Source organism: Ceratotherium simum, unplaced genomic scaffold (genome assembly GCF_057802395.1).
Source record: "Ceratotherium simum simum isolate JZ-2026a unplaced genomic scaffold, ASM5780239v1 HiC_scaffold_43, whole genome shotgun sequence".
In the NCBI taxonomy this organism is placed as follows: Eukaryota; Metazoa; Chordata; class Mammalia; order Perissodactyla; family Rhinocerotidae; genus Ceratotherium; species Ceratotherium simum.
Window position 1 is genome coordinate 762,090 of NW_028261259.1, and position 27,614 is coordinate 789,703.

General features: G+C 44.7%; 2 pseudogenes across 1 annotated transcript in view; one reads left to right on the forward strand and one right to left on the reverse strand.

Annotated features, from left to right (window-relative positions):
• Nucleotides 1-27,614, reverse strand: part of LOC147911315 (butyrophilin-like protein 9) — a 54,215-nt pseudogene that overhangs the window by 14,688 nt on the left and 11,913 nt on the right. Inside the window, exons 3-4 of the transcript XR_015551072.1 lie at nt 6,093-6,151; nt 1,667-1,798 (exon numbers count right to left, since the gene is read on the reverse strand). The product of XR_015551072.1 is annotated as a butyrophilin-like protein 9 (transcript). The remainder of the gene's footprint in view (nt 1-1,666; nt 1,799-6,092; nt 6,152-27,614) is intronic.
• On the forward strand, nt 7,768-27,595 carry LOC147911316 (uncharacterized; annotated as a pseudogene).

Sequence of the window (27,614 nt, forward strand, 5' to 3'; positions counted from 1 at the left end):
AGACACACTACAGGACTACTGGTTCGGTTTCTTGAACAAGTAATTGTCATGGAAAATGTGAATGTGCCAGATTAAGAAATACACAAGGCACTTTACAAACAGATACAATGTGTGGTATTGGACTGGTTATTGGTTTGACCCAACCAGCTGCAAATGCTACTATGGGGACAATTATATAAAAGTGGCCAGGGCATTCGATGAAATGGAATCTTTGACCAAAAAAAACCAAATGTCAAAAAAATGTTACTATTCTCTTATTTGACTAAAAAAATACATATTTGCATAAATGTGCAGAGAAAAAGATCTGAAAGGAGATATACCAAATTGTTGATGGTGGTAACTTCTGCATGATGGGAATAGATGTTTTCTTATTTTTCCTTTGTCTGATTTCCTAATTTTTGTATAATGCATAAGTACAGCTTCTGTGATAACAAAGGGTATCAGAAATAATCTGTGGGCTCCCTGCCTCATGGGTTTTCCTATCTAAAGGCTAAATCCTGCCTTGGGGAGTTCTGTTTATGAGGATCTTTCATTTGGTCGTCATCTTCGATGGTGTCTCCATGTGGCCCCTCTACTCCCCCAAGCTAGTCTGTTTTCTGCAGTTTCCATGAGTGTTGCCATTCCTGCAGCAGCTCCTTTGCACATGCTGTTGCCTGCCACCCGGCATGCCCTCGCTATTTTCTCTGGCTTCTGTGCGTTTCATTTCCTTCCTTTGAAGTTCAGCTAAAACCCCATCCCCAAGTTCTCCCTTCATGGATCCCACAGATCGTGGAGGTGCATTTCTGTGTTCACGCCATTTGGGACCCCTTGCTGCCCACTGGGCATAGCCCATCACCCTTCCTACCAGCTTCCCTCTCCGGCTTCTCTCCAGCTGTCTGTCCCCCACACCTGATGCCCGGCCCTCTCCTTGGGCACACCCTGCCTCAGTTTCCCCCCCATCTGTCATCTTGCTGGAAATGTGTTTCCTGGAAGGCTCTGCTCAAACACTACCTCCTCTCCATGACTCTTCTTGGCTTTCTGGAAAAAACAAATTGCTCTCTTAGCTGTGCTCCCAAATCCTTGGATAAGTTTCTCTTGCAGCCCTGGTCACACAGCTGGACAGCCAGCTGTTGATATCACGTCCGTCTCCCTCTCTTGACCACAAGCTGCTTGAGGAGCTGGGCTGTACCCAGTCACCTTGGTATCCCTGGTTTCCAGCTCAGGGAATTAGGGAATTGCATTTGCATAATTAGTTGATACTCTGTGTTGGCTGCTTCTTTCATGAGAGATGGTAGTCCCGAGGTCCTTCCTGCCCTTTGAAAGCTATGGCTTATATGCAGGAGTGGAGTTAAAAATATTTACCAACTGGTTCAGCCCAAGCACAGACCAGCAAGAGTTTCTTTGTACCCTCTTGCTACACCCCTGCCATGCCTGTGAGCTGTAGGGTCGTGGAGAGTGTGTAAGGGGTGCCAGGTGGCTAGAGAGATGGTAGAGGAATACTCTGGGGCTGGATGGTGCTCAGGGCCAGTGGCTCTTTAACAACTGGAATGGAGATCTTGTATTTTAGCCACTGGTGTGGTGTGGTACAAGGCTACAAGATCTTAGCCTGGGAGCAGCTGGCAGGAGGGCTGGGCAGAAGCAGATGTGCTCTCGTCCTGGCTGGCTGGGCTGCAGATCAGACACCTACCTGAGTTCAGCTCCCCAGGCTGGAGGAGAAGGAGGAGGTTGGTGAGGAAGAAGAGGCTGCTGGGCAGAGGTGCTCGCTGGGACGAGTCCAGGGAGACTGGGAAATCCACCATCTCCTCAGCAGTGGGGCCACCTCGAGAAGGAAAAAGAGACGGTGGAGTGACGCTGGAGAGCTGGCACTCAGCCCGTCAGGCCTGAAGTCTGTTGATGCCTCAATTATTTTTTATTTAATTCTTACCAGGCCCAGTGACTGGCTTCTTTTAAGCCACAGTCAGATGTGGGAACTCCTTCTGATTTTACCAGGCAGCACTGCTACCGGCGTCGCTGGCCTTGCAGGACTCACGCAGCTGTGAAGGGACAAGGCTAAAGGGTCCCAAAGGAGGCGGCTCTGAGCTTTGTATTTTTTAGAGCCAAGAATAAAGCCACACATTGTGTGTGGGCTCAGCTAAGATTCAGTGGCTTTCCCCAAACAAAGGGAAATCTACAAGGACTCTCAGATGCATTTTCATTCTCCCTGCCCCACCTTGCTCCCATTTCCCTTTGGCCTGGAACATCAGGTCCACAAAATAGAAGAACAAACACAGAGCTCTGATCTTTCAGAAGTGGTATGCGTGCCTGGAAGCTGCCTGTCAACTCCAGCCACATCTGGGACACCTTCCTCCAGTCCTGGGACCTCAGGTGGAGTCTCTAGAAGGTCAGCTGGTAACTGCCACTCCATCTACAGCATCTTAGAGGCCACAGGGATGGGGTGGTCCCTCTAGCCATGTCCCCCGATCTGTGGTCCAGGAGACCCAGCCCCAGCACAGGCAGGGGTGTCCACTCGCACCCCTGATGCCCCCTGGGCCCTGTGGTCATGCCTGGCAGCCTGACAGCCAGGGCGTTTGGGTGGCTGACACATTGTGGGAGGTACGAAATCCTCTCCACATTTCTCCTCTGTTTAAATGTGCCACATTAGGCAGATTTTTTAACTGGCTAAACCTCAGTTTCTTTGCTGGAACAGTGGAAGAAAACACTGCCCACTCAGAAGGCTGTTAAGCCTCCCTCGGGCTGGCTGGGTGCCCTTTATAATAAAAGCCAGCACCTCCTCCCTCGTCCTCCACCTTCCAAACATCTGCTCTCTGTCTTCTTTCAGAGACTGCACCCCTCTTTCACTCCATCGGAGACTCCCCCATTCTACTCTCCAGTACCTCAGTCTCCCCTCTCCCTCCTTCTGCCCCCCACCCCTTTGCTTGATTTTCCTTCTCCTGCAGACCTGCCACATGGCGCATGTTCCTGAGGTCCTGTGGCTGCAGAGCCCCCAAGATGCTATCAGCAATACTACCAGCAGGGAGTGGACAAAGGACTTTAAAAGCTGCTGGGTCATGCAGGAGAAGAGTGGTCAGAGGAGGTGTGAGAGTTAGTTAAGCGGCGGGGGTGGGGTCCCTGAGTGACTGTGAGCTGGAAGGCCCTGGGCTGGTGGAAATACAGCCGGAGGGAGGGGCAAGGGCCTGCGAGGCAAGTGGCCAGTGTCCGGGAGCCCTGCCCTCTTGTAGGCAAAGGGACAAGTTGGGTGGCTCCATTCGTTTTTCAGGAAGAGCCCCTTTAGGGGAGGAGGCAGGAGTCTCCTCTGGGGAGACTTGGCCATTTTGATGGCTGGAAGCTATTGGAACCACTGTTTACCCAATAGCCAGCATAACAGAAGCCTTGGGTCGGAGTCCAGGCTCTGGCCCAACAGTCCAGCCTCTTGCTCTTTGGTTGATGGTAGGAATATATCTGTGACAGGCCTGGAAACTGGCAACAAAGGACTCCAGAGCAGGGGTGCACGCGGCTTTGCATTTTCTCTCCATCTCCCTGTCCCCTTCTCTTTTGTGTCCCAGTCTTTTTTCTGGACTCTCACATGGAGCCCAGGAGGGCACAGCCATCAGGGCTATATTAGCACCAGCTAACGCCTTCCAAAACAAACAGGGCTCACATGGATCCATTTGGATCGGCTAGATTCTCAGGAATCAGTCAAGACTTGTGTTAGGTGGTACTCAGGTCCTCCCACAAGGCAGCGAGGGGGCGTTAGGCCTCATGGCTGGGGTTGGGGGGTGCCTCACAGGAGGAGCACATGCTCTAACTTCCCTGGGCCGGGAGATGGTGCCCCCTCCTGGGGGGCAGTCAGTGTGTTCCAGACCGTGGAATTACTAATGGGACTGCAGTGCTCTGTTGTGATACACTTGTGTGATTTCCATCACTAAGGTGCAGGGCGAGGAGGTTGTAAACACAGGCACACACATACGTGTGCATATGCCCACAGCAATAAAAACTAACATGAACTGAGCGCTTACTATCTATCAGGTGCTTACCTATACCAGAAGTATTAATATTATTATTACTAATAGATCCAAATTACAGACAAGGAAACTGAGGCCAGGGAGGCTAAGTGACTTGCCCTGAACACACAGCTAGGAGGTGGTGGAGTGGGGGTTCCTCTCAAGCTCAGCGCTTCGCTGGACACAGAGTCCTCAGCAGCTGTGCTGTGTGCCAGGGCTGGGTGCATTCTCAGTCCTCCAGCCCCCAAACCATGACCCTGTTAGGGACTTCCTGGCCACAGACCCTGACGCAACACTCACCCTGATGGCATCTCACATGCTCTGAAGAAGTGGCTTGAGTCCACAGGTGTCAGCCACAAGACCAACCAACCAACCAACCATCAAATGAATAAAAATCTAAAAACCCCACCGCTGATAATACAACTTAAAACTGGAATCTCTCTCAGACCTGTCAACAGCATCTTCTTGGATAGGAGACAAATGCCCCATGGTCCCTTTCTCCCAACACACAAGGACACGGCCTTGAAAGCCTTTAATCAGAAGGAGACAGTCTGGCAATTTCCTGAAGTGACTTCAGAGGGGCTGAATGCCCTTCTTGCCCTCCTTCCCACATGCTGCCTGAAGTTACCCCTCTTCCAACCTCACTCTGAGGTTTAAAGGCTCTGATCCTTATCAAACAAGTACCCTTGTGAGTGGAAACACTGTAAATGGATTTCAGAGTCTATTTCTGGTGGGGAAAGGTGAGAGACTGGACATGCTGGATATTTGGGGAAGAAGGAGGGCCCAGTGAGGAGAGGGACAGCCAGAAAGGGGGTCTCAGACTGGAGCTAAGCTTTGCTGGTGGGGTATGTTCTCCCTGCTTTCTAGGGGCCTCTAGGTTGTTTCCTCCTGAAGACACAGAGGGAGGAATAAGGGTTGTACACACTAATGCTGAAGAGATCCAGGGGAAGCCCATTTCTCCTCTTCCTCCTCATTTTCTCCCTGGCCCCACTCCAACCCCATTCGGTTTTCTCCTCCTGCAGCTGCAATTCCTAAACAACGCTTGACGTTCTCTTGATTTCCAGCCCTTCAGCTCCTGGACGTCTCTTTATTTATTTATTTAATTTTTTGTGAGGAAGATCAGCCCTGAGCTAACATCTGCCAATCCTCCTCTTTTTTTGCTGAGGAAGACTGGCCCTGGGCTAACATCTGTGCCCATCTTCCTCTACTTTATATGGGACACCGCCACAGCATGGCCTGACAAGCAGTGCCTCGGCGCGCCGGGAATCCAACCCCGGGCCGCTAGCAGTGGAGCACGTGTGCTTAACTGCTACGCCACGGGGCTGGCCCCTGGGTGTCTCTTTAAAGATGATTATTTTTTGCTTTTGCTACTTGGTGAGGTTGGGCTGCATAACAGTGGTGTGCATTGCCCTCCTCCCATTCCCCACGTCCGAAGCTGTAAGCTCCAACGGGTAGGGCTTCTGCACTCTTGCACCTTCTCCCCATCCAGCACCAGCTGCGATGCTTTGCCCCCGAAAAACTGTCAGTTAATGCCCACTGGCTTGTTTTTGTTTGATTTTAATAGGCCCACAAGAGGATTTCCACCCCTAGTCTCCTCTAAGAAAGATGAACCACTCCAAGAAGGAACCTTCAGGGCCGGCCCGGTGGCCTAGCGGTTAAGTGCGTGCGCTCTGCTGCGGTGGCCTAGGGTTCGCAGATTCGGATCCCGGGCGTGCATACCCAAGCAAGGCCTGTCAAGCCATGTTGCGGTGGCACCCCATATAAAGTGGAGGAAGATGGGCACGAATGTTAGCTCAGGGCCAATATTCCTCGGCAAAAGGAGGAGGAATGGCATCAGATGTTAGCTCAGGGCTGATCTTCCTCACAAAAAAAAAAAAAGAAGGAACCCTCAGTGAGGCTTGAAATGGCCTGAGGTGGAAATGGGATGTGTCTGAATCCTGCCTCCTCAGTGGAACTGCCTGAATGGGCATCTCCCCTTGGCCACACTTGAAACACCCTGTCCTGCAGCCAGGCTCAGCTGACAAGAGGGTGCCAACCCATCTTGCGCTCTCTCCAAAACCTCCTGCTGTCATTTTCTGCTTTCCATTTCTGCAAGGTGGACAGTTAGATAGGCAGTGAGAATGAGCCACATACCTGACAGGTAGCAGCGAAGAATCTGAAATGGCAGATGAGTCCTGGTGATCTCAACTCCCCTGCAAAGGAGACAACTGTTGTACGGTCTCAGATGCTAAGATCTCCTAGACACAGGCTGACAGTCGAGTCAGCTCTGTCACAGAGGGGCCAGCTCGTCTGTGACAGAATTATCCGCCCACCTTCCACCTTAAGACACACACTGCTTGCTCTGTCCTTTGCTATAGAAATCGAGATGGAGAGAACAAAGTGAGGAAGTCCCTGTCACATCCTGTCTCTGTGAGGCAAATCATGAATTGAATTTCCATGGAAAGTGTCCTGCCAAAGTTTTAGAAGGAGAGCAAAGGTATCTGGGGGCTTTGTAGAAACTGCAAACTGCAGAAGCTCAGAGCAGGAAGAAAAAGCTCCAGCTGGCTGCCCAGGATCTCTGGGATCCAGGGAGGCAGGATGGCCATCCCTGACTAGCCCTTCTCTCTTAACCATCACAGGGAAAGACACAGAGACTGGACTGGAATATCCGCTAACTAAGGGTTGGGAAAGGGCTGATGCCCAGCTCTTAACTTGCCATACCCTCCCCTGCAGGGAAAGAGCAGGAAGGAAGACAGCCTGGGAGCGTTGCCATAAGTAAAACCCACAAGAGCTGTTCACACACAACTTGGAAATACAGTGGGGCACTGTATTGGGATTACTCTAATGGAGTGGAACTCAAAAAAGAAGAAGCAACCACTACCCTAACCCACCCCATTTTGACATAGGCCTCGGTGCAACTTTGATATTAGTGGGAGAGAAGTACAGTGGACCAAGGTGCCAGCCACCTGGCTGCACCCCACACTGACACCCTCCCTAGGGGACAGATCAGAGCTGTGGCACAGGGTAGCTAAAGCACATGCAGGACACCCCCAGAGACTCTCAGAAATGCCTGATGTTTGGGGTGGGGCCTGGCAGGTGCTCAGGCTCTGGGTGAGCAGGTGGAGGTGAGAACACTGAGCTATGGGGCACTGACTTGAAGGTGACCCTCCATGTTCAGGCAGGCTGGTGCATATATCCTGGGCTTATGCATGCATAAAGATGTCCTACACAGTAAAGGGGGCTAAGTGGTGAGCTCAAATGGTGGGTGCAGGTCCTTGGGGCTGGGGAGACACAGGAGTGCTCAGGGACAGATTGAACTTAAAATGGACACTGAACAGGATCAAGGAAACAGGAGGGTGAGGGGAGGCGGACAGACATTCTGGGGGGGGGTTGCTGTGTGGAGATGAAAAGTCTACGGGCTTGCTGAGAGAGTTTATGAAACGCACCAGTGGAAGGGAAGGCTAGACAAAAATAGATAGGACCCAATTCCAAAGGACCTTTCACGCCACACAGGGAAGTGGAGCGACATCCTGGGCAGCTGAGAGCCATCTGGGAGTTCAAAGGATCTGAAGTGATTCAGGCTAGAGAAGGAAAATGGCGGCTGTACCAAGGGGCTATTTGGAAACGTTAATCCTTGCTTTTCATTGCCCTTTACCTGAGGTCCTCCACACTGCCTGGGGAGAGGTGAGACTGTCACAGCAGGAATGCAAAGGCAGCAGGCAGAGTCCACTTCTGTGATCCCAGGCACAGCCCTGCTGGGATGTGGGAGGGAGACCCCACCTAGCACTGCCTGCACACCAGGGTGCTCACCCAGCAGGAACAGGACCCCATGGCCGTCTCACCAGCTGTATATGGGCACCTCCAGTCCAAGGCCTCAGGAAAGGTACAAAGTCCTGTACTCAAAAAAAGAGTAAGCGCTGGACTCCTGGTGGGTTATAAGTGAGACAGGAAGGACCCTCACCTGTCCTTGGACAGTGGAGAACCCACCACGCTTCAGCCTCTCCATCAGGTCCGTTAGGACAATTCTGCTTGGTGGACACCAGCCCTCACCATGACATGGTCTGAGGGAATTCCCGGGCAGAGGAGCGGGAGAGTCCCTTCCTCAACACAAAGGCCATTCTCACACACAGCTGGGACACCAGAGGAGATGGAATGAAAGTCATATCCAACTCACAGGTAGGTGGATTAATCCTTCTCTTCTGCCAAGGAAGGATGGCAAAAGACAGCAGTAAGGGTGGCTTAAGATAAACTTGTGAGCACAGAGGCAGGCTTGAGAGGGAGGGGAGTCATCTCCCCTCCTGAGTTTGAAAATAAAATGTTTCCCTCATCCTCAGAGTCCATGCAGGAATTTGTGTCACCTCTATCTCCCCACTCAGTGACCATCCTAGCTTTCCAGCCTTCTCTCTTTTTATTCTTGGCCCCTAATCTTCACCAGCCCAGCGCGTGCAGCCTTCACATCCACGCCCATGCTTTTGCATGTGGTGTCCTGCTCACTTCTTCTCTCTGCCAATCCATGTTCTCTTTCGCCAAGGTCCTCACAACACTTCTTCTTCCAATGTCTTCATGGGTGAACTCTGTGCACAACCTCTTCCTTGTCACTCTTCAAGTTGCTACCTATAGTTTGGACTTGTGAAAATATCTCATGAGGCACATTTGCAAATGTCTTTATGTGACTGTATTTTCTTTTCACCTACAGTTTGGACCCCTGGAGTTCAGGGATCAAGTCTCCTTGGCCCTTGGCATATTCTCAGGCACCAGCAGATTCCACCTGGCATAGGTGAGTCGCATGGGTTGACTCACAAAGGAAGAGACAGTCATTAAGGCAGATGGTTTTTGGTCTACACTGCTCAGGGGCTGTCTTGACATGAGTACAGCCATGTTTGCCCGCTCCATTGACCTACAGCCACCAGCACACAAAGAAATATAAAGCTGCTTTCTGTGTGGTGGGGACTGGCCTTTTCCCGGGAACTGGCCTTTCTCCCATGGAGAGAGTTGCAAATTGTAACATTTCAAGGCTCTTGGAGCATCGTAGCACGGGATGGACTGGCCATCTGTGCCGGGCTAGGACGATAACCAAAGAGAACAATGCACGTACACAATTACTGGGCTGGGATATTAGCCAGGGGGCTCAATGCACGCACGCCACTGATAACCATTTGTGCATGGAAACACTATATGCTTGCTCTGCAAACTCTGTAATTGCTTACTCAAAAAATTATTGATGGTATAAAAACTGCTGGAAACTGAGACCTAGTGAGAGTTCCACCTATGGAAGGGACGTCTTGCCCAGGACGTGTGATCCTTGCCCAGCCGCGTTGATTGACAGGACTCTCCCGGCAGTGGGGTGTGAATATTGTGAGTAATTGATTTGATGTGAAGTAATTGATTTGATGTGAAGTAACTGATCTGATGTGTTCTCTTTTCAGTCAACCTGGTGTTTCTCTTTCCGGTTGATTTGTGTCATTTCTCTTCCGCTGATATGGATGTTTTCCCTTTCCAGTCGAGCTGATGTTTTTTCCCTCTTAATATTTGACAATACTATTCGGATCTGTTTGCAGACTATCGGCTTTACTATCCTCTATATAATAAAATATACCTTCAGTCCATTTGTTTGGAGTGGAAAGTGTCATTTACGTCTCCGATCGAATCCCCGAACCTCTCGTAACAGGGGCAGAAAGAATGGATTGGATAATTTCCCATCAACCTCCCCCCCAGCCCAAAGCATTGCTCCCGAACCTTCCTCATTACATGCTTTCCTTCGTTTTTCTCCAAGGAACTCATACTGAAAATTCCTGTGCCACCATTGTGCTTTTGTCACACAGGCGGTGAAGCACACACACACTGAGAGAGAGGGAGAAGCACATTGCTCTCGGAGCTGCAGGCACTCATCTTTAGCTGGTTCCCGGGGGATGTCAGGGGCTGCAGGGGCTGCACATACTCTTCCACTGCCCAACCAGCCTGAAGTCTCCAAGGTCAACAGGCATTTCTGGGGTAACTTGTAAAGTGCTACCCAAAGGCATCAGCATTGTCTACTCCCACCTCAGAGGAATTCCTGTGCAGTAAAGAATTAGCCAGCATCCTCTCCTAGCATGCAGAGACATATAGAATGAGAGTTGGTTGTGAAGGAGCCACCAGTTCAATGCAGGCCCTGTGAGAACAGTGCTCACACGAGTGCCATCCATTTGGAGAGGCAGTGGATGGGCTCTGGTGGATGTATCTTCATTATGCTCTTTCAGAGAGCCAGCCCAAACTTAGAGTTTGACAGAGATTGAGTTACGAAAAGATTGTAATGGAAGAAAAAGTGATAAGGCTGTTTCTTAAAGATGGTGCTCCACGCCCATGGGCATCAAACCTGTGCTTCCTTCCCCAGCATGGGCGGGCTGCACAGTGTCGTCCACAACCTCTCCTGGCTCCTCTGGCGAACAAACAGCACCTGTTTGTTCTGTTCGGGGGAACCCATTTTAAGGAAAACTATTTACAATTTCTAAATAAGGCCAAAAAGTGGCCAACATGTCCTTCCAATGTCATATGGGGGCACTGGCACAATAAGGATTAATTATTTATTAGGGCACTTGGTTTGACTATTGTTTACTATTACTTGAAGGTCCCAGACTTAGTGCACTTGCATATTTAACTTGTAGATTTTGTCCAACAGAGTTGCGAATAATTTCTGTCTAATGGAGAAAATAGTCTCAAAGGTATGGTGTCCCAAAAGGTGGGACATTAACCACTTCATATATAAGCTGGTAATCTTATCCCAACATTGCTATATTAAGCTGCCTCGATGTACCTAACTTTTCAAATGCTCTTTGAACCACTCTTTACCATATTATTGATTCCCTCAAGAACTAATGGGTTGAATAAAATCTTTGACACAAGTTCATTTATATTTGAATGATTCATGTTTAAAATTTTTTAAAATTATACTTTGTTCACGTTTTAAAAATTATGAGAAACTAAAAACACATTTATTATTGTTTTAAAAATTATACCTTGACAAGTCATTAGCCTAGAAACAGCTTTTCTGGAAAGTGCCCTGACCCTGGCCCTAAATGAGCAGTAACTGGCAGGACCATCCGCCCGGCCTCCTCAGCACCGTGCACTACTCACTGTCGTGATGAGCCCCAGTCCATCCCTGATGGAGCCCAGATAAAATGGGATCATCTGGAAAACATTGCCAGAAAAATCAGCTTCAACAGTGTCTTCTCCCAAATACTAGAGGTCCTTGTAGGAGACCCTTCTGCCTTCCTCTTTGTCCTTTCAGGATTAGGTTTCTAAATGTCTAAGTAAAAATGACAATGTCATTACAAAGACTTTTAAAAAGGAACATTCACAGCCTTAGTTGTGAGAACATCCACTCACTGCTGTACTTACATCATTGGGCCTAGGAACTAGTAAGGATGCAAATCCCCAGCTAAAATTGAGCAGCTATGTTCCCGTCACAGGGCCCAAGAGGGCAAATGGTGGCCCCCTCTGAAGTTTGAAACTAAGAATCAAGCTGTTTTCAGTAATTGCCTGAGGGAGAAATAGGCGGGTAACGTGGTTCAGAGTTGACCTCTGGTGACTACTAAAATGTCTGTCCAATAGTGGGCTGGGGGAGGGGAGGGGCTGCTGGGAGGTAGAGAAGCCTGCAGTGGATTTGGTGGCCAGCCAGGGCCCTTCCACGGCACATGGGCCACTGTCCTCAACAAGCACAGTTGGGACAACACACCAACTCCCAGGAGGAAAACGGAGGCGGCAACAAAGAGACTAGAAACAGAGGTGAGCTCCTCCACAGATGCAAGAACACGGTGAGACCTCAGGGATCATCTCGCCCAAGGCCCTCACTGCGCAATCCAGAACCAGAAGCCCCGGACTGTGAGGGACTCCAGTGACCTAACAGGGAGGCAGAGCTTCTAGGACACCACACATCCTACGGCCGAGTGCAGCTCTGAGAACCTGCCCCAGATGGGCCGAGAGCTAGTCATGGACACAGTGTCCCTGTTGAGACTCGGTTCTGAAGTCTGCAAGGGACGCTCCACAGGGCCCCACTCCCATTGCTCTGTGCACTGTTTCCATCTTGTCCATCTTGGCATCTGATATGCAGAAATTCATTGTTACAAAAAATGCTTCGGTGAATGTGTTCTGTGCATTTGTGTAATTATGTCCTTAGAACAGAAGAAGATTGCCGGATAACAGGGAACATGCATTTAAGGTTTTGATGGCTACCCTGCAAAAATGCTGTGCCTATCAGTACTTCTAGAAGCAGAGTACAATGGTGCCCATCTCTGTACACGCTTTTTAATAAACATTGATGTTGCAAATCTTTTGCATTTTGCTAAATTTATTTTACTGCACCCTTTCCTATCCTGGTGAAGTTGTGCATCTTTTCATGTTTATGGTCTGCTTGTATTTCAGGTCTGTGAGTTGTCTGTTCTGTCTCATGCTTATATTTATACTCGACTGTTTGCCTTTTCTTATCCATTTGTAGGCATTCTTTAGATATTTTGGATATTGACCAGAATTATTGTCTGTAATCATTGAGGCAGATATTTTACCCATTGCTTGTGTTTTTACTTTATTTATGGTATCTTTCATCTTAGAGAGATGAAAAATTTAATGTAGATAAATATGCCAATAATTTATTTTATAGCTTCTGGGGTCTGTGTCATGATTGAACATAAATTTAGTTTTAAATGATTAACATATGGTACAAATATTTCTAGGATCTTCTTCTAATAATTCTATAGGTTTTGTTTCGTTTATATTCATTAGGAGTGTGTGTGTGGTGGGGGAATATAAAGTCTCCCATGCGAAGCAAATATCATATCGCCTGTTAGAGAAAACCCCAGTTTCCCCGACTGAAGCGGCCTCTTCATACTTACTGCATTTCCGTACATTGTTAGGTCTGTTTCTACAGGCTCTGTTCTGTTCCATTGACCTACTTATCTCTTCCCATATCAGTAACACACTGTTTTAGTGACAATTTGATATCTGAAGGGCATCTCACTTCTGATTATACTTCCTTTTCTAAAGTGTTTGAGCTATATTTACGTATTTGCTCCTCCATATGAACTTCAGAATCATCTCCTGTATTTTTCAAAATCAATATCTTGGGGTTTGGATTGGAGTAACCGACACCTTATAACATGTTAGTCTCCCACCCAAGAATATAGTCCATTTTTTGTCATTCACCACAGTCTTTTAGTTTTCCTCTTCAGCCACATTAGTTGTTGAGACTTTTTTCCTGGATTTTATTTCACAGATTGTGTGCTATTATGAAAGGGATTTTAAAGAGTGTTCTAATTTGTTATTGCTAGTGTCTGGGGAAAATCATTGCCCTGTTGTTTATATCTTGTACCTGATCACCCTTTAAAGCTCTCTTATCAGTTCGAATAGTTTTTCGGTTTATTCTCTTGGGTTTTCTAGGCAAACAATTTTATCATCTGCAAGAAATACATTCTTTCTTTTGTATTTCAATATTTATGCTTTTAAAAATTGCATTGTTGGGGTTCTCAAGAACACTTGTAAGTAATAGCATTGATAGCAGACATTCTTGTGTTATTCTGGATTTTAAAGCTAATGCTGCTGGTGTTTAATATTAACTGTGGTGTTTGCTACATGTTTTCTAAAAGATACACTATCGAGTCTTTTCCTTCTATTCCTAGGTTACTGAAAGGAATTTAAAAATATGGAATGGTTGTCTAATTTATCAATTGCTTGTTAAACATCTATTAACTTGATAGTTAATAATTTTTGTCCTTAGTGAAATGAGTTTCATTAATAGAATTCCCAATGCTGAACCATTCTTGTATTCCTCCAATAAATTCTACTCAGTCATGGGTATTACTCTTTTAATATTCTGCTCTGTTTGTATACTAATATTTAATTTAGGGTTTGTCTTCCATATTCATGAATGAGATAGGTATATAATTTTCTTTCATTTATCTTTCTTTTTTTCTCCCTCAGTGTTTTCTTTATCCAATTTGGAATAAAGATTGTGCAGTCATCTTAGAAAAAGTAAGAAAGCTTTCCATCTTCTCTGCTAAGTTTTTTAAATATCACAGAACTGTTTGTTTGATCGAGTAACTTAGAGAACCATCTGGACAAGCCCTTTGGGAGAAGCAGATGTGTAACCACTGTAGAAGTGTATTCTATTCAGGTTCTCTGCCTAGACAAACTTGCCAATTTTGATCATTTAGTTTTTCTGGAAATTATTCATTTCATTTATGTTTTCATATATTGTTCATATTTATTGGTTTAAACTATGCATGATAATCTCATAATTTTTAGCCTCTATATCTGGTGGTATATTCCTTTTATTGTTTATGATATTACTTATGTGTTCCTCCTTTTCTTCCTCCCTTCTTTCCTTCTTTCTTTTGAAGTCTTGCTAAAAATAGTTTATTTTTTTACCATTTGAAAGAAAAAGCTATTGTTTTTATTTAACAAATCTATGTATTTTCCTAGTTCTTTGATATCTGCTTTTGTCTTTTAGATTTTTCCTTCTACTCTTTTAGAGGTCATTTTATTATTCTGTTTTGGCATCTGATTGACATGCCTATGGCCTCATTTCCTTTGTGTCACTCTAACAAATTCTCTCTAACAGAGTCTTTAAGGTTCATCCTTATTCACTGTGTATCCCCTAGAGCCCATCCCATGTAAGGTTTATTTATTATTGTTTATTTCCAAGTAGTCTGTCATTTTAGTTTCATTTTCCTCTTAATGAAAGAATGACTTAGAAGAATACTTTTTGTGTGCTTGATCACATCCCTTTGTTACAAGCCTTCTCTGTGATCTTGTTTTAGATATATCTCTAGATAAATAAGTGTCTATATAGAAAGCATTTAGAACGGTGTCTGGTATATAGTTAGTGTTTGCTCCTTTCATCCTTATTGTAATCTATTATAAGAAGCATAAGACTTTTTTTCTGCCACAAGATAAAGTTTCCATATTTTAATAGGAGAATGTAATTTGTCACATTTTTTGTGGTTACTGATTTGCTCTGACTTCTTCTTCTCCTAACTTTATGTTCCTATGAAAAGTGATTTCTTTTTGTTGTATGTTTTCTTTTCTGACTGGGTGGATTGTACAGTTTTCTTTCTCTGTGTGCCCTCTAGTGGTTTGAAAGTTCTATAACCTAATCCATTCCCCTTAGAAATCCATGAACCTGCATTTTTTCTCAGTGGCTAGACGTGCTGGTCACTTCTGAATGAGACACAATGTTGAGTTTGCTTTCACATCTCTTCCTTCCTTTCTACTCTTCCCTCCAAACTCCCAGGTTTGGCGGAAATCGTCTGGACGTTTTGTTTCAGATGCTTTTACATACGATTTTTCCTTCTTCTATTCTAGAAAGTATTTTCTAGAAATGGTATTAGAAATCACAGATGCATTAGCAGCAGTTATCATAACAATCACCACTTTTGGCAACTTTGTGGCTCCTCACTGTTTCTTGTGTGACATGTCTCATCGCTTTCTCTTTTCTTGGGGTCATTTTGCTTGAAATATCCTCCAGTATTTTATCTCATTAAATGTCCTTCGGTAGTCTAATTTCTCTGATTCCCTTCATTTCTGAAGATTTTCTTGTACTTTCTTAGTTGAAAGATAATTGTTCAAAAATGTAAATATGACCATGGGAGGCAATGGGATTGTAACAGAGTCATGTGGGAAGAGCGGGTAAGGACGTAGAGGGTGGTGTAAATGAGTTAATCCTGATCCCTCAGCGCAGGGAGTCAATAGAGGGTGATGGTGATATAAACACAGGATTCAGACATCAGGAAGTAACTACAGAAAAACCAAACCCAAAGTCACAAAGTTCTCCCTCGGGCAACAAGACCGGGATGGGGAGGGAAGAGATGAAGAAGGAGGGAGATTAGGGGGCTGTTGCTTTTTATTACAATGCTTTTTGTTCAGTTTTACTCTTTAAACATGAACCTGCTTTACTTTGATGAGAATATATGTATTTTAAATATAAGGGGCTTTTTAGTTCTGACCAGATCTGAGATGTAAAGTCAGGTTTTATGTGAGTAATTCAGCTATTTTTTTGGCCATATAAAGAGAGATTAAACTACATAGGAGCTCACAAAATGAATCTCTCTTTCTCCTGCTATGTCTCTCTCTCACACTGACACACACACACACACACACACACCCCTCTATGTGTGGGTGAGTGGCTATGTGCATGTGTGTAGCCAGGCCCTCCCTGGTTGTCCCAGCCCCTCACTCGCTCTCTCTCCTTTCCTACCAGGAGGTAAATTTCTGATATCTCCTTCCACAGTGTCCTCTGGGCTGACCACTTTGTTTCTAGACAACAACCCCTTGACCCAGCCCACCACGTATCCCTCATGACGGTCCTCTGCCAGTTCTTGGCTTCATATTTCTTACTCCCTTCAGGACACACAGGGAACCAGCCCTCACATGTGCCACTCACCAAGTGCTCTGAGACCCCCTGCTCCCTCTGGCCCCCTGGACTCAGTCCATCTTCTGCAACCCAGTCTGTTTCCTCTCCTTAAGGCTCCTCAGGAGACATGCCTCCTCCCCAGGCACAGTCGGTGGGCCTCGCTCCTGACTCAGGACCTACAGTGCTGCTCCCCACCACTGTCCTGAGGTGGGAAAGCTCAGAAGGCTGCCGCAGAAGGCAAGGTCTCCTGAGCCTCCAACAGCCGAGGTCTGCAGTGGTTGGACACTGACACCATCCTGGGCTCCAGTAATAGCCACCGGGGCCTGCAGTCCTTTCCATGGCTGCTGGTTTTGTTTTATTCATTTTTATTATGAAAAGCATGTGGTGGTTGGGATTTTTGGAGGGAGACGCACATTAGCACCCATTTTTCGAATCTGACTACCATGTTGCATTGATGTTAACTTTTTCACCTATTCATATGAAGTTTTGACAAAGATTCCTTGACAAAAATCAGGTTCCTTTGAGCCCTATTCTTCACTACCATCAACCTTGGCCTATAAAGACTGTAGTTTCCCAGCACAAATGATTTCTTTTACCACCCTACCTAAGAGACTTGAACAAAGTCTAGCATCATTTCTAACAACTCAAGGCTGTGTCCCTGGGATGACCCATTCTCCTTTGAAGTTCCTACCGGGGAAAACTCAGAGCTCACAAAGGAATTTACCATTTGTGTCAGCCAACACTTGAAGATAGGGTCCCTGTCTCCCAGTCTCTCTAGGAGAGTGGGAGCCAGTGTCCACAAGCAGTTAGCAAACCCAGATAGCCTAGTCATATGGACCAATCCTCCTTCCTGCTTTTTGTAAATTTCCACTTCCCTGCTTTCTCTCCCCATTCCCTCATCCTCCCTTTAAAACATGTAGTTACCTCTGCACTAGTTGAATTTGGGCTGAACTTACACTAGACTCTCTTCTGTCAACTTAAAAAGGAAATTTGCCTGTTATTTTATCTCAAAATGAATTTATTTGGGAATAGCCAAAAGAATTGCAATTTGGAATCTGCATGCTATGGCAAACCGTAGGCAAATCCAGAAAACACAAAAGGTGAGCTACTTTTATAGAGAAAATGGGGGCAGTAGGGAGGGGCTATTGTAAAGGAAAGTCCATTAGGGGAGAGTAACAGTTCAGGGCAGCAATGGCTTCTCATTGGCTGAGCTGTGGCATTTCTCATTGGCTGGGCTGTTGCCAGGTGGGGAGAGAAATGTTCCTTCAATAGTAAAGTAGTTTTACTTGCTGTCCAATATGCAAACATCTCTTCCTGTTTGGTTTAATTGAGGATGTGTGATAGGGTGTGAGAGCTCCCCCTACAGGCCTTAACACCAATTGTGTTAAGATTTCTACTATTAATTTCCACACTTCCATACTGCAATAGTTATTACTGAATAAAATCTGTCTTGGTTGCTTGGGCTTCTTATGAACCCATGCAGAAGCTCCCTGATGGGCATCTGAAACCATCAATTCATGGCCTAAAATGAAAATACCCACTACCTGAGAACCTAGAACTTGCCCTTTCAAAGCCGCCTTTCCCTCTATCCCCTCAGTCTAGCCACGCTGCCGTCTCTTACCATAAATCCTCCCTCTGGACCCCCAGGACATCCGGCTTACCTCAGAGTGCTCCTTGGACCCTCAGACTAGCTGAATAACCCATACCTTTGCAGGCCTCTTAGAGCCACTGCTCCATGCCACTGTTATCAAAAGGAGAAAACATCACAGTGGAAGGCCCAACTCCTACATTATACAGACAGGAAACTCAGCCACACAGGCACATCCCCAATTCTGTGCACAGAGGATTCAAAAGAGCATAATATCTGTAGTACATCTTTCTGGAGCATCAATTTTACTATAAGATTTGGAAGAAACAAAGCTATTTAGAGTTCTAGGCAGCTCCCACAAATCCATCAGTGTCGGCTACAAGATCAAAACTGTCCTCAGATAGCAGAGTGGAAACTGGCACCAGCAGCTGAAATGGGAAAAATGGCTCTCAAGAAGAATAGATGATCCACCCATGCCCTTGAATTCTCCTGAAACCTCTTTTTTGAGCAGTAGGAAGATTACTGTACCCTATGATAGACTACCAGAAATGCTTGTGACTCCTACTCTTCAGCAACCAAATGCTCTTTTGGACTCTTGAAGCTTGGAGGCTGAACACAGCAGAAACCTGCTCCTGCACATGGAGCTGCTGTGAATGCAGAACCAGAGTCAGCTGTTGAAAGTCCTTGGTGAAGCTAACTCCCTTCCAGCTCTTCCCTAAGGCCGAGGAGTAATGAGTCCTTCCCCTATGGGGTCATTCCACTGTGTCCTCTCAGTTGGCTAGCAGGAAACCCTGAACCATCTCCTCTCACCCATAAACACGGAAGAAAAGAGGGACAAGAGCAGAAGGGAGAAGGAAAAACAACTTAGTCTCTGAAGTTTTGCCCAGGTGAGGGTGGAGGGGCTGGCCTGCACCTAGGTCCAATGGACCTCTCCTCTTATCTTCCAGGTGGATCCTGGCCATCCTTTAAGCTCAGCAGTTATTTTGGACACAATGCTTTTGAAGGCCATAGAGGTGCCAGATAGCATCTTAGTCTGAAAACCATGGAGAGAATGTCACAGTATTTGTACACCTCCATCCTCCACTGTACAAAGTCCTCTCAGCTGGGCTTGCCATGCACAAACAGCAGCATATATTTCTTGCACTGCTTCTACCCACACTATTTGTGTCCCACACCTGGTCGACTTCCTGCACCATGTTGTTGGGCTCCATGGAGCTTATGATATTCATGCTCCACAAAGTACAGGAAGCATGGCTTGAATTCCCCACACTGTTTCTTGTCTTAGCTGACCACCACTGGATGTTTGATAGCTTCACTCTCTTTGAGCTTCCTGCCTGGTCTTTCCGGCTGACCTGAAACACAGATGTCTTCCTATGAAGGCCACTGATTTTCTGAAAAGTGATGCTGATGAACTTCAGCCCTGACTCCTGGCCCTCCCCAGGCTGTTGATTTTCTGTGTTGCTTCTCTTATAGTAGCCAGCCCTGGTGGGCTAGTGGTTAGGATTTGGTGCACCACCATGGCTCATGTTTGTTTCCCAGTCAGGGAACCCAGCACCCATCTGTCAATTGTCATACTGTGGTGGCTGGGTGTTGCTGCAATCCTGAAAGCTATGCCACCAGTATTTCAAATATCAACAGGGTCACGCATGATGGACAGGCTTCAGCAAAGCTTCTAGATGAAGAGAAACTAGGAAGAAGGGCCTGGCCACCCACCTCTGAAAAAATTGGCCATGAAAACCCTATGAACAGCAGTGGAGCATTGACTGATATAGCTCCAGAAGGCGAGAGTAGGGTGTAAAAAGACCAGGCAGGGTTCTGCTCTGCTGTACACAGGGTTACTAGGAGTCGGAATCCATTCAACATCACTAACAAACTCTTATAGTAGGAATTAAAGGTGGAAATGGCTTAAACTCTCTGCTTTGGATTTGCAGACACCCTACGCTGTGGCTTGCAGGATGGGAAGGACTGCAGCTGTTGGCTGGCCCAGCTGATGGCAGGGGTTTTATGGTGATGGTGTAGCCCTCCAGCTCCAGTCTTTTGTAGCCCAGGAGCAGATAAGTGGCCATCACTTCATCATACTCCTGGCCCATCAATGAGTCCTGGATCTCATCTCATGTGTAGCCCATAGACACCATTGTGGAAATTAATTACTGGAAACCTCATTACAATGGAGTCAGTAGGTCAAAAGCGGGAGCTCTCACACCCTATGTTGATAGCAGAGCCCAACAGGAAGAAAAGAAACTTCCTTTCTTGACTGGCAAGAAGCTCAGCCAGTGAGAGACTGTCACAACTCAGCCACTACACTTCACACTCCCAGTCTCCTCCAATGGACTCTTTGTTTACAATAGACCTCCCAACTTCTTCTTCCCCTCTATACAAGTTTCTCCTCCCTTTGCTGCTGGAGTCTTGAACATGGCTTGCCATGGTTGCAGACCTCAAATTGTAATTCCTTGCTGATTGCGAATAAACTCATTTTTGCTGGAGACATAACTGGCTGCCTCTTTGGATAAGGTCAATGCCATCAACTCAGCCAGGGGTCCCTATAGTCAGGAGGTGGCTTGATATGAGGCTTCAGTTCCTCTTCATGGTCCCTATTCATCTGCGGGTCCTTCTCAATTTCTGCTAAAGTGCCTCTCTCACTGGGGTTGAGGATCAGCAATTTCTTGAGCAGATTTTCACACTCCATGAATATGAAGAAAGAAATATGGTATATTCTGTTCAGTACCCATTAGTGCAGCTCCCTGAAGTTCTGTCCATTGAAAGGCAGGGACCCAGTGAACGTGTAAGAAGATGACTGCGGACTTCACACATCCATCATTCTAGGGCAGCACGAGGGGGACTGCCACAGAAGGAATCCAGTTTGTTCCAAAGGTAAACTCATTGCTTAAGCCAAGGTCTGGCATTTTTATGATCAGGTCAGCATCGAAAAGCAGGTTCTCTGCCATTAGGTCCCTGTGGGCAATGCCCTTCTGGTGGTAGTACTGCACAGAAGACATTATCTGCCAGAATTTGCCTCAGGCCTCTTTCTCTTTCATGTCATCGTGGTCCAATAGATGATGGAACACCTCTCCTTTGCTAATGTACTCCATGACCAGGTATAGCGATTCCACTGAATCAATCACTTCGCGTAGTTGAGGTGATTCACAGAACAGTCTCTGGAGGCTGAAAGAGCTCTACTAACTCTAGTTGATAACCTTCATGGCCACCTCTGTCTCAGTCAGGATGTATGTTCTGGGCCAACTTCACTTTAGCAAAGCTGCACTGGCCAATGTCTTGAGGCACCAGTAACTGTCCATATGGGTCTCCTTATCAGCAGAGATGGCCTTGAGACCCTGCAGCATGGTGACCTACTGCTAGCACTACTCACAATATTAACTAACAATACTAACAAACTATATAAAAAAAGAGAAAAAGAATAAAGAAAAATAAACAAATGAAAAAAAAAGAACAGAGGAAATAAGCCAACTATGATCAAAGTCCCTGAGGTCACCAAAAACCACTGTCCTGGGCTAAAAGAACCAAAAATGTAGGCCTAGCCAGGGACTTACATACGGGCTTGGGATTCCCTCACAACGGGTCTTTATGAGCTCAGAACAAGAAATGGACCTATCATGCCTAGGCATTATTAGCAGTGGTTTTCTCACTTTTTGTCTCAAGATCTCTTTTTTAAAAACATAAAGGGACCCCTAAAGAGCTTATTGTTTATGTGGGTTGTAGAGATTAATATTTACCTTATTAGAAATTATAACCTGTGGGATGCTTCATTAGCTTTTTCATTTCAAGTTTGAAAATCTACAGTATTTTCTGGCTTTAAAAGAGCTCCTAATGCATGCACTTAAAATAATTCAATTCCTTTTTCTTTAAACTCTGAGCAGTGTCAAAATGATACCACAATTTTACTGGCTTCACAATACCATTGACAGAGACTCTCTCCTTGACTAAACTCTAGTCAGGCTCCTCTAAGCCCTCGAGGCCTCAACCTTGGCATCTGTCAGTGTCTGGCCTGAATTGTCCAGTTGTAGCAAGAATCTTGCCAAATCAGTTTAGAGAGAACCCCACACCCTTGATATCTGATCAAACTCCTCATCCCAACCCTTGGTATCTGATCACCCTGGTCTGCCTCCAGCAGGAATCCTGTTGGGTCTCTTTAACCCGAACCCCTTATCCCTGATGTTTCCTCTTAGTAATTTCCTTCCAGTGTCCCGACCCTGCTCCTTGGCTATAAATCCCCTTTTGTCTATCTTTTATTTGGAATGGAGCCCAGTGCTAAACTGAGGTCTCTTTTCCTGTATTGCAATAGTTCCTGAATAAAATCTATATTTACCATTTAAAAGACATAATAAATAAAATCTGTCTTTACCATCTTAACTAGTGTCCAGCTTTGTTTATCTTTGACAGTTTCTTGTTCACGACTTTAATCCTCATTTACTTTGAATGGCACAGGATGGCATCCTGCAGTTTAGATAAGCTGAAGTTATTTGTTCTGATGTTTGAAGCTAAAGGGATTTTTTAAATTATTATTTGATGTAGGCTAACACTAGTTGAATCTCTGAAACTGTTTAACATTTCCTTATTTTAGTTGTCATATACAATGAACTGCAACTCAGCTGATCACTGCTTTTTTAAATTAAACTTTTCATTTTGAAATAATTGTAAACTTAAGCTGCTTTTTTAAAAGGTATTTTTTATTTTGAAATAAGTGTTGACTCATAGGAAGTTGCAAAAATAGTACAGGCTCTTGAGTGCCCTTCAAGCAGCTTGTCCAGTGGTGACATCACAACTACAGTACAACGTCAAAGCCAGAGACTGACACTGGGACAACACTGTTCCTAGATTACAGGCCTGATTCTCTCACCAGTTTCTACATGCAGTCATTTGTGTTGTGTGCGCATGTGCAGCCGCAGGCAACTTATTCCAATTGTAGATGTGTACAAGCACCGCAACAATCAAGACACTGTTCCATCACCTGCCTATTGCCCCGTTATTGCCATCCCTCCCTCCCCTTCCCCAAGCCTGGCAACCACTTATCTATTCTCCATCTCTATAATTTTGTTATTTTGAGAATGTTATGTAAGGGAAATCATACAGTGTAATTTCATTTTGAAACTGGCTTTTTTTCACTCAATGTAATGTCCTTAAGATCCATCCAAAGTGTTCGTGTATCAGTAGGTTGTTCCTTTTTATTACTTAGTATATCCCAGCTATAGCTGCTTTTAGACACAATGGTACAGCATTGGTGGCGGCGGGGGGCACTGGATAAGGTTCTATGGATTTGCACTCCTGGCCACCTTGTAACTCCCTGGGCAAGGCCAGAAAGTTTTGAACAGTGACAGCTGATGGGCTGGGCACCTCCCCCCACATAGGGCCCTCTTGAGATGCTACATTAAGGAGCACATCCCTCTTCCCCTCTTCAAAGTGTCCACACTCAGGTACACAGGTGTCCTCAGACTTGACTGTGAAAGAAAATCATTAAGTAAATAGTAGTATATCAAGCACAGAGCTGTGGTAAAAAATGTGAATGTTCATATCATTAAGTGAAATAAGCTAGTCTAGAAAGGCTACATACTGTATGATCACAACTATATGACATTCTGGAAAAGACAAAACTATGGAGACAGTAAAAAGATCAGTTGCCAAGGGTTAGAGGGGAAAGAGGGATGAGTAGGCGGAGCAGAGGATTTTTAGGGCAGTGAAACTATTCTCTGTGATACTATAATGACGGACACATGTTATTATACATTTGTCAAAACCCATAGAATGTACAACACTAAGAGTAAACCTACATAGAGAGAGAGAAGTCAAGATGGTGGCATAGGCAGACTCTGAAACCACCTCCTCCCACGGACACAGCCAATTTACAACTACTTGTGGAAAAATTACCCCTGAGAGAGAACTGTAAATTAGATAAGAGGAACTCCTGCAACAAACCACAATCCTGACTGAGGTGGAAGAGGTAGAAATTCCATTCTGGAGAGAAAAAACGCCACCTTCACAAGCTGCAGCACTTCATGGCCGCCGGGGAGCAGCCCAAAAGTTACTGTATATGGACCCCATGGTAATCACAAACCAGAAACCTATAATAAATACACAAAAAACTATGAGAAAGGAACCCAAACATAATACTAAAGAAAGCCATCAAACCACAAAGGAAGAGAGCAAGAGAAGAAGAAAGGAACAGAGAAGGACTACTAAAACAAAGAAAAAAGTTAAAAAATGGCGGTAAGTACATACTTATCAATAGCTACTTTAAACATCAATGGACTAAATGCTACAATTAAAAGGCATAGGGTGGCTGACTGGATAAAACAACAAGACCCATATATATGCTGCATACAAGAGACACACTTCAGACCTAAAGACACTCACAAACTGAAAGTGAAGGGATGGAAAAAGATACTCCACGCAAATGGCAATGAAAAGAAAGCTGGGGTAGCAATAATCATATCAGACAAAATAGACTTTAAAACAAAAACTGTAAAAAGAGACAAAGAAGGGCGTTACATAATGATCAAGGGAACAATCAAACAAGAGGATATAACACTTGTAAATATCTATGCACCCAACGTAGGAGCACCTAAATATATAAAGCAATTATTAACAGACATAAAAAGAGAAATAGACAGTAACACAATAATAATAGGGGACTTTAACACTCCACTTACACCAATGGACAGATCATCCAAATAGAAGATCAATAAGGAAATATTGGCCTTAGGACACACTAGAACAGATGGACCTAGTAGATATATACAGAACATTCCATCCAAAAACCAAAGAATACACATTCTTTTCAAATGCACATGGAACATTCTCCAGGATTGATCACATATTAGACCACAAAACAAGTCTCCATAAATTTAAGAAGATTGAAATAATACCAAGCATCTTTTGACCACAATGGTATGAAACTAGAAATCAGCTGTAGGAAGAAATTCAGAAAAGCCACAAATAGGTGGAGATTAAACAAAATGCTACTGAACAACGATTGGGTCAACGAAGAAATCAAAGGGGAAATAAAAAAAATACCTGGAGACAAATGAAAATGAAAATATGACATGCCAGAATTTACGGGATACAGAAAAAGCGGTTCTAAGAGGGAAGTTTATAGCAATACAGGCCTATCTCAACAAACAAGAAAAATCTCAAACAAACAATCTAAGAGTGCACCTAAAGGAACTGGAAAAAGAAGAACAAAGCCCCAAATCAGTAGAAGAAGGGAAATAACTGACATCACTTCTCACAAGTCTTTCTTAAGCACCTTTATGTTCCTGGGTCTGTGCTAGGAATTAGGAATATGGTGGTGAATGAGGTCTGTGCTAGGAATTAGGAATTAGGGAATTAGGTCCCTACCATCCTGGAGCTTGTGGTCTAATGCCTTCCCTATCAACTGAAGATCTACTCCTTGCCCTGACTTCATGTTCTCCATGGATAACAGCTTTGGGGCTTTTAAGTCTGTATTTGAAACTGGGCATGAACTTCTGGGACCAGTTATCCCCCGTCACCCTGGATATTGACTGAGGATGCTTGCATTTTTTTTTCTTGGTGAAAGATAGTTTTACTATGTTTGTTAGAATTTAAAGATAATTGTACTGCTGCTCCTAAAGTCACACCTGCTCATCTATAGAAGTGTGGGCCTCAGTTCCATGGTGAGGCTTCTTGTCCCATGCAGAGTCCCCTACATCATATGTCTTTTCTCCATGTATAGGAAATCAAGTTGATAAACCTAGTCTGCTTTCCGAATTGGAGCAAGAAGATAAAGCGAGGACAGAGGAAAGAGGAATTCTCCCAGGCACCTGTCCAGGTGAGCACTAGGTATATATGAGTCTTTGTCAGGAACCTCTCTGGCCTGTGGCTTGACAGTTTGGAGTATTACATTAGGAAATGTCCATCACAGACATTTGTAAAATGCCCTTTTTTTCCGACAAGAAGGCCAAAAACATTTAGTATGAGCCTCCTCGTGGACCTCCTTTTCTTTTTCTTTAACTTTCTGTTCATTATCTCATACTTTACTTTGGCCTCAGAGGGGGGAAAAAGATCTCTCTCTTCCTTCTTAAATTTAAGTCTCATATGAGCTCTTTGTCTAGTTCCTTCTCACTTTACATTCCTGACAATTCCTTCTTTCCATCAGCATCAATCTCAATCTTTCTAGAGTCTTCTTTAATACAAACCTAAAATTTTCACACTCGTGTCCCTTTCATTGTAAACCTCCTGAAAATCTCTAACCCCTTCGGGTCTACCTTCACTAATGTGTGCATTTTACCTTTTCTTTCCTTCATCAACTTAAATTTCTTTTCAATTTGTTTCGGATTTGGAGACTCTACTTAAAGTCCAAGGGTTAACTTCTAAGCAGCATGTTTTTAGAGAAGAACAATCTAAAGGTTTAAAAATGGTAAGATTTCTGATTTTCCACAGTAGGAAAATACCATAAATTAGAAAAGCCACAAAGTTACCAAGGGATTCATTTTCCCAAGAAAAAGTTGTCCCTCTGGAGAGATACCCTGAAACTCTTGTGAATTTGGAGAGAAGCATAAGTTATCTCCAAAATTTTTTCTTCCCTGAGTGTTCACACAAGTAAATGTTTCCATAAATGTGACTCAGATATTGAGTGTTTCAAACATAAATTTGTCTTAAACTTATCAGAAGATGCTCTGTGAATCTGATAAGGACTTATGGCAAAGCATCCATCTTTTTTAACTTCTGAGAACTCAAACCAGCAGAAATCATATACAGGCACTCAAAGTGGCAAAAACACCAATTATAATGATGTTATACATAGCAGAATTCCTGGAAGAAAAATTCCTATGATAGCATTGAATATTAAAAATATTATAAATTATAGTTAGCATTCATTTCTTAATCAACAGGAGAGAAGTCATCTTGGAGTGAAACTCAACAAGTGTAATCAGTGTTTTAAAGTCTTCAGCACAAAATCTAATCTTACTCAGCACAAGAGAATTCATACTGGAGAAAAACCCTATGATTGCAATCAATGTGGCAAATCCTTCAGCAGCAGTTCTTACCTCACTGTTCATAAGATAATACATAATGGGGAGAAACCCTATGAATGCAGTGACTGTGGGAAAGCCTTCAGTAATCCCTCATCCCTTAGACTTCATGTGAGAATTCACACTGGAGAAAAGCCCTATGAATGTAACCAGTGTTTTCACATCTTCCGCACTAGATGTATCCTCAAAAGGCACAGGAGAGTTCATACTGGGGAGAATCGTTACAAATGTAATCACTGTGGAAAGGCTTCAGCACGAGCTCCTCCCTTACTGTCCACAATAGAATGCATACAGGGAGAAACCTTATGAATGTAATGATTGTTGTAGAGCCTTTAGGAAGAGCTCACATCTGACACAGCATGTGAGAACTCATACTGGAGAAAAACCCTATGAGTGTAATGAGTGTGGGAAATCCTGCAGCAGTAGCTTTTCTCTTACTGTGCACAAGAGAATACATAACAGAGAGAAAGCCTACGAGGGCAGTGACTGTGGGAAAGCTTTTAATAATCTCTCATCTGTTAAGAAACTTGTGAGAACTCACACTGGAGAAAAACCATAGGAATGCAATCACTGTGGGAAATCTTTCACCACTAACTCTTACCTTCCTGTGCATAAGAGAATTCATAATAGGTAGATATGAATATAATAACTGTGGGAAAGCATTCATTGATCTTCCATCCCTCGGGCATCTTCGGGACTCACAT